General features: G+C 41.4%; 1 long non-coding RNA gene across 2 annotated transcripts in view; it reads left to right on the top strand.

The window, feature by feature from the left end:
* The window catches only part of LOC138795761 (uncharacterized), an 84,692-nt gene extending 77,488 nt beyond the window's left edge, over window positions 1-7,204 (top strand). For both annotated transcript variants that reach the window (XR_011363671.1, XR_011363670.1), the window contains one exon: window positions 6,840-7,204. This is a non-coding gene — a long non-coding RNA (uncharacterized lncRNA). The remainder of the gene's footprint in view (window positions 1-6,839) is intronic.
* The last annotated feature ends 579 nt before the right edge of the window (window positions 7,205-7,783 follow it).

Raw genomic sequence — 7,783 nt, forward strand, 5'->3', positions numbered from 1 at the left:
ACTTTTTTTTTTAAAGGGTAACCTGTGGTTCATTATATTGTATGCTATCCATCATAGGGCTCTATTAAATGGATGCTTTGGGAAACTCCAGTAATTTTGTGGTCCATAATTAAACACTATCACTGGAACCTCCTAAGAAACATATGAAGGTAAGTGTGCCGTAAGTGTGCCAGCCTGCTGTATAGTGGAGTATCATGGTCCTGTGGTCCATGACCTGAAGCAAGTAAGGGCCCTATTAAACGTCCTAATATTCTGGATAATCGAGCGCTGACTTACTGACCTATTTCACAGCTCGATAATCGTGTAGCAAGAGCTGTATGTATATGGTTAGAGTTGTCCATGCAGACCTTGCCTTAAGTATAAAATAATAACTGTGCACATACCTGACCACAATCCCCCGTGTTCTTCTAACTTCTGCCCGCTCCCTGCAGCCTCTGATGGAAGTTCTGAGCCAGTCTCTGAGATGACAGACTAATCACTGGATGAGATGAGACAGCACTGGATGAGATGAGGCCTGCCACTTCAGAGACTGGCTCAGAAGCTCGACCAGCATATGTGTGGAGCTAGTGAAAGCTAGAAGAACATCGGGGAATGTAGACGGGTATGTATAAAGTTTTTTTTTTTTACACATTCATCGACCTTTGGCCATGCATTACTATTACACATAGCAATGCGCGGTAGGATGATTTTTCAACATAATAAGACAACGACAATGATCAGCCAATGATCATTCCTTCAGCTGATAGTTGTTTTTATAATAGGAGTGATAACCTGCTAAATCAACCTAATTGGGCAGATTATAGCTCCCACCACCCCAAATTGATCTTTTAATCTGCAGCAGTCAATGAAGTGTGGCCTGAGGAGTGTCTGTGTCCTAGGCCTGCAACGCCTCTCCTTTCTCCTAATGACAAGGGGGCGGGGAGGAAGAAAGGAGAGGCTTCGCAGGCGTAGGGCACAGACACTCTAGGCCACACATCAATGACTTGCCTACTGCAACTTAAACGGGTAGTGCGGCGGTAAAGAATTATTCACAGAATAACACACATTACAAAGTTATACAACTTTGTAATGTATGTTATGTCTGTAAATGGCCCCCTTCCCCGTGTCCCACCACCCCCACCACCCGTGAACCCGGAAGTGTGGTGCGCTATACTCACCTGTCACGTGCCGACTCGTCTCCGATCTTCAGTCAGTGATGTCATCTTCGGACGGCCGGGCCGAACCCCTTCGACCGTCCTGAGTGCCGGCCGCCCTCTGCCTCGTCATCTGCTGCTCAGCCGCGATTGGCTGAGCATAACTGTGCTCAGCCATTCGTGGCTGAGCAGCCGATGACGCGGCTACGTCATCAGCTGCTCAGCCGCGATTGGCTGAGCCAAACTGTGCTCAGCCAATCGCGGCTGAGCATCTGATGACGCTGAAGAGGACTGCCGGCACTCGGGACAGTCGGAGATGTTCGGCTGGCTGCCCGAAGATGACGTCGTGGCACAAGATGGCGGACGGGCGTGACACGGATCAGGTATGTATAGCGCACCACACTTCCGGGTACACGGGTAGGGATGGTGGGACACGGGGAAGGGGACCATTCACAGACATAACATACATTACAAAGTTGTATAACTTTGTAATGTGTGTTATTCTGTGAATAATTCTTTACCGCCGCACTACCCCTTTAAAAGATCATTTTTTTACCCTATCCAAGGCACTGGGCAAATTTTAAAAGACAACTGGGAAGGTTTCACTTTCATGAAACGGACAGTACCAGCTGTTTGGGTTTGTGAATACAGTATCGCTTCCAATGTCAGCTTCCTTTTTCTTATACATCTGACAACCCCAGCCCCTTATTTTCCCCTCCACCATTTGTCACCTGACAGCTCCAGCTTACCCGGAGAAGCTCCAGTAATGTAGCTGGTCATATGTAGACTGTTATGCCATTGTACACTCCCAAGGCAGCTATGAGCCAGCTGTGAAGTACAGGATCAGGGGAATTTGCTGGAGATGTGAGCGGAGGTAAAAAGCCCAAACAATTAACATCTACTGTGTAGAGAGGCTCGGTGTATGCCAATATAGTGGAATACATTGAAGCCTTCCATCCGATATAAATGTCAGGTGTCATCTATTAATGCAGTGTGAACATAGGCTCAGATTGTTGTATTGCGTTTTCAGTACCAGTACTATGAAAAATGGCAATGATTTTGCCTTTCTGTAAACCAGTGATTGTCCAAGACTGCAGATTCCATCAATGACTTTCTCAAATATTTCTATAATGTACAATTTAACTGAATTTTCCCTTTAGGAACTTTGATTCATCTCTTTATCTGTTATCAGTAAGCTCTTTTGTTACTTTTAATAAAGTTCAGTAAATATGGAAAAAAGCACTTTTTTTTACGGCATACCATGAATGCCGGCACATGAATTAAATTGCAAATAAATACGTATTGGCTGAAAAGTTTGAGCCTGGATTTTGATTAATTATGTGTGGAAATATAAAGGGAATTGGGTCTTTTATATACTACACAAAGGTTTATTGTTTTGGTGTCTGACTTGTTTGGTTTCATGTTTTCTGCTCTAATCAACCTTCAAAGTGGTTGGAAATGACTGGATGGTTTCCAAGTAATTCATCCCTGGTTCACGAGACTCTGTGGTGGTATTCCATGCCATCAAACGGGTCTCTATTGCCTTCACACTTCTGTGTCACTGGAATAAAAAGAGATTGAGATTTTCAGGCTGCCCGGTCTTTTATCTTGTCATGAGATTCTACCCAGGAAAAGAACATTAGGCGCACAGCTAATATAATGTTTGCTGTTACAGATCAAAGATGCTGGAAAACAAATACAGTTTACCTTGAGGTGTTAAATTATCCTTTCGTCTTTGATGTTTGATATCAAACAACTCGCAGCCTGGATTAGGCCTCAAACATATTAAACACAGGTTCTCGTATAAAACTGGCCAATCATCTGCTTTTAACGAGGTGTGTGATGAATATGGGTTCATCTTCCATCGGGCAAGTTTACCACCTAGGACAACAGGTGGTCATTGACATGACTTACATTGTTTAAAAGGGCATTCCAGTCACACATAACTTTTCATATATTGCTGCCCATGGTGAGACTAACAATTAATTCCACACTTCTTATTATCTATTCAGTCTCCTTCTCCCTGTTCTGAGCTTCTGCTTTCTGTCACCCCCTCCTCCCCCTCCCTTCTGAGACAGCTGATGTAAACAAGTCCCTGACTGACTTTATCTGCAACATTGTAGCTTCTTTGTATCCCTGGGAGGATTTATAACAGTAAGTTCATGGCGGCCATCCACTAAATTTCAACAGTGCGTGAACAAAGCTTTTCTGTGTTTTCAATCCACTCTTGGTTTTGGTTGCAGAATACTGACCCAAATGCTGAGAAAAAATACTGTGTGCGAACATAGCCTAAGGGTGCATTCACACATATATTGTTTTCAGCTATATGTTTTGATGCTGCATGTTTAGTCTTTTGTCTTTACGAGTTTGAAGAACAAAAGAAAGCAGGATTAAAGCCACACTAGAAGTGGCAGGTTTTTAGAATAGAAAACTCATCAAAAATGATGGTTTTCTTAATAAATAAGTAGGTTATGTAGGTTTTAAAAGACACACCCACAGCACCGGCACTTTTCAGGTTCTTTTACAAAAAGGATTGATGAGTCAGGTTTCCGTCATTTTTGTGTCACACGCCTAGTAACCCCAAATTAGAATAATGTACAAACACCAGTCATTGCACTAAGGGGAGGCCAGACAACTAAATAACGTCTGTTATTTTACACTCAAAATGACAGATGTCATTTTAAATGGAGCTGAAAAATCGTTGTGTGAACATAGCCTTAAAGGGGTTAGCCAGTTAACTAGTACATAGATGTTCAATAGTCCTCCATCCTGGAGACGAACATTCTGTATTCCTCTCTGTCCCGCCACTGAAATCCCTCTTCCCTCCCCTGCCTTTGGGGATGCTCATGTGACCCCTATATGATCAAGTTGCCAGCAACCTCAATGTGAATAACGTTCCCGGCTGCTATCACAAAAAATCTGACGACAGCTGACCAGGGACATTGGTCAAGTAATCGTCCCCAAAGGGAGGGGAGAAAAAGGAGTTCATCATCGGGACAAGAGGAATGCTTCAACACAATTTTCTGAGTCTGAAGCAAAAAGGAGCCCAGGCAGGAGACTGATAATGTAATAACAAGTATTGAACTTATTGTTTGTCTCCAGGAGGGGGAATTATTGAACATCTATTTTAATTAATCGGATTAATCCTTTATGGGCTTGTCTGGGAAGTTTTTTTATGTTGAAATTAATCAGTCTGGGGTAAAAACAGCAACAATTTGTGCACTCACCTGCCCAGATTGCTGTGACAGTGGTGCCCAGTGTACATGTTGTTCTTGGTGAGATGAGAACCCAGCAATCCTGTGCTACAAACTGCACTGCGTAAATAACATTATTAGGCACCTTAAACATTGGTGTCAGCAGGCACAGGGTTAATAAAGGGCTGTTATTTTTTTGAGGGGTGATAAAAAGGTTATGAGCTTTTTAATATTGTGGAATAAAATCTTTACGCATAGAGAAGGGATGAATAATGTCCTCCTCTTCTTACTGGGAAGATTAAAAAAAAGTTGTGTGATCCACATGAGGGTCATAGGATGGGCAAATGTCTCACTTTCCATGGCTGGTGATGAGACATCTGTCTTGGCTTCAATACTAAAATGGATGCAGCAGTAATTTAAAAATGAGTAAATGTGATGTGTCAGCATGCGAGTGAACAATACTACTGCAAATGAATGACATTACAGCACATGCAATTCATTAGGACTTGGCAGCTACAGAGACTCATACATTATATTAATATATTAAAATATTATGGCTAATGTCTATTTAGTGATTACTCTGAAACCAGTAGAGTTCACACAGTGCAGATGTCCACAAAGTCTGTTCACGCGATGTGCCTGACAATGCTATAGCATAAGCTCACCACTGGGAATAGTGCCCAGAAACGGCTCTGCTGCTGAGAGCAACAGTGGTGCGGACATTGGGCAAGACTCAGTGTCCATGTATCATATGTGTATACATCAGGCATTAGATCCACTGTCCTTATGCTTTTTTTAAATATTGTCACATGATCACAAAACCACATCAGATCTCCCCAACTATGAGATGCAATAAATGTATGGTTTAATTCATAACTGTATTATACTGAAGTAAAGCTAGATATGTATTTTTATATAAATGAGTATACTGTGTATATAGTGTCATTACATTATTATGAGGTTATCATATGTCACACACCTTCAATACATTTATAGTTCTGTTGTTGTGGGGGCCTACAGACTCCCTCAAGCACCAGACAAAAATCCATGATCAATATGCCTAGTCACAGTGAGTTCTGTATGCACAAGCCTGCTGGTAGCTCTCTATCTCTTCTATCCAGTGGCGCTCTTGTGATCTTTCAAAAATATGTAAATTTGCTCTTTTTGAGCTTTAGGGGCTTTCCTCGGCCCCCAGTGCACCGTGTGGCATGCCTCCAATGATCATGCCTACTTAAACATATTCAAGGATGCATAAGCAGTCCGGGATACTGGAATATGCATCAGTAGGCGTTACCATAGGAGGCAGAGGGCCGAATGGTGCACTGGGGGGGGGGGGGGAGAGGGGCGAGGAATGCCCCCAGTGCTCCACAAAAAGCTAATTTACATATTTCTACCAGATCAAATTTCTCAAAAATAGCTGGATTTATAAGGATCACAAGAGCAGCTCTGAATAGAGGAGGTAGTAGGCTAATGGGAACTATCAGCAGGTTAGTGTTCCTTTAATGTGTCATTTTTTAAATCTGTCTTACATGTAAAAAGATTAAATGGATTTTCTGGGGTTTTTAAATAGTTTTTTTTTCATGACAGGACAGCTAAGCTTCACTAACCCAGCATGGCCACTGGGTAATGTATAGTACTGTCTGCATCTGGCTCTGGTCACAGTGTGTTGTGTAGGCCACAGCCTTGGGAAAAAGCTGATCAGTCAGGTGTTTTTGCCCTTTAAAAATTGCAGTAGACGTTAACACATTTTTCCAGTTAATTTCTCTAATTTATGTAAAAAAATTACCTCATGGTGTACTTTTTACTACTTCTATTCTACTTCTACTAATTATTTATTTGTGGCTTTAGGAACTTATTAAAATCTGTGAAGTGGTTAAATAAAAAAAATTGAGGGGGTGGCCATAGCACTCTGGCTGGTGCTGGATCAGTCTATTAGGCTGACATCTGTTTGCAGCTTTCTATGTCCAGTTTAAGGGTACAAACCCACACACCGTATAAGCAGCAGATACGCAGCAAATACGCAGCAGATTTGATGGGGCAGATTTGATGCTGTTCAGTTATTTAGATCTAATCTGCTGCGTATTTGCTATGTATTTCCTGCGTATCGCAGCAGTAAATACGCTGCATATACGGTGTGTGGGTTTATACCCTAAACAACTGTAGATGCATTTTGATTAGAGATGAGCAAATCCACAGTAGTAACAAAGTAAAGCGCTTCATTACACTTAGCTGTCGGCTTTCAGGTTGCAGATCTTTAACTCTACTACGGGTGCCTGAAAAAGCTGGATGCAGTCCTTGGAAACTTCTTCAAGAACTGCATCCAGCTTTTCCAGGCACCCAGAGAGAAGTTTCAAAGCAGCAGCCTAAAAGCTCTTCTTTAAAAACTCTTCTTTAATATTGACTAAACCCTGGGAAATGCACTAATAGATTCTGTTTGTATCTGCTTTTTTCATATGTGAACTATAAGCCTTTGTCGCGTTGCGTTGACATTTTCATGACTTTTTTTTTGTAGGATTGTCACAGATGCCATTGGGACTCATCTTATAATAGATCTGGTACAGCATCATGACTTCTGTAATAAGTGAAAGCTATAGGGCTGATGTGGACTGAACTCTAGCCCTATTGCCAGAATGAAAACTTATTTTGTTTCATATGATTTAGTTGGCATATTATTACATGTCTGGATAGAACCAACTAAAATGTAACATAGAAGAAATGGAAGTAAAATGTCTGCTGACTATTAAAATGGAAAAAGCCTGCTTAATTTCAAAGTATAACTGCATCCTTAACCCTGTGGATTAGAATGACTGAGTGGAAGTGTTGCCAAGAATTACATATAATAGTCGGTAATTATTTTATGATCATAAAAAGAATCATGAAATCCATCTTTCACATTCTTTGGAGTATGGCCTTTTCAATTAGACAGAATTTAAATGTAAAAAGATACACAAAACCCAGCAATGATCAGAATGAATTCTGACAGATTTACTGATTGCTTCGTGCTGGACCAAATAGATCTACACAGCGGAGGTAAAGAACGTAGTCTGTGCCATCATGGTGGTAAGAAACCGCACTGGTTGGAAATAACTGCATTTATACATTCCGTTCTCTGGAACAGCCTGTTTTATAGTAACTGTGGGCTTCAGCATGTGCCTGTGTACATTCCCACTATTACAATCACTGGATGTCTTGTATCAGGCATTGTGTCCCTGGCTGACCTTTATTTGTGCAGTACAAGCATTAACCCAGCATTACCTAATGATATCAAAGCTATCCATATACACATATACAATACTCATTTAGGGTGCGTTCACACCTACAGGATCTGCAGCAGTTTTGATGGTGCAGATTTGATGCTGTGTTCAGTTATTTAAATGAAATCAGCTGCGGATCCGGTAAGTGTGAACGTACCCTTACACATACATATTATACAATATTATATAATATTTAATAAGT

This window comes from Dendropsophus ebraccatus, chromosome 6, assembly GCF_027789765.1.
Source record: "Dendropsophus ebraccatus isolate aDenEbr1 chromosome 6, aDenEbr1.pat, whole genome shotgun sequence".
Lineage (NCBI taxonomy): Eukaryota > Metazoa > Chordata > Amphibia > Anura > Hylidae > Dendropsophus > Dendropsophus ebraccatus.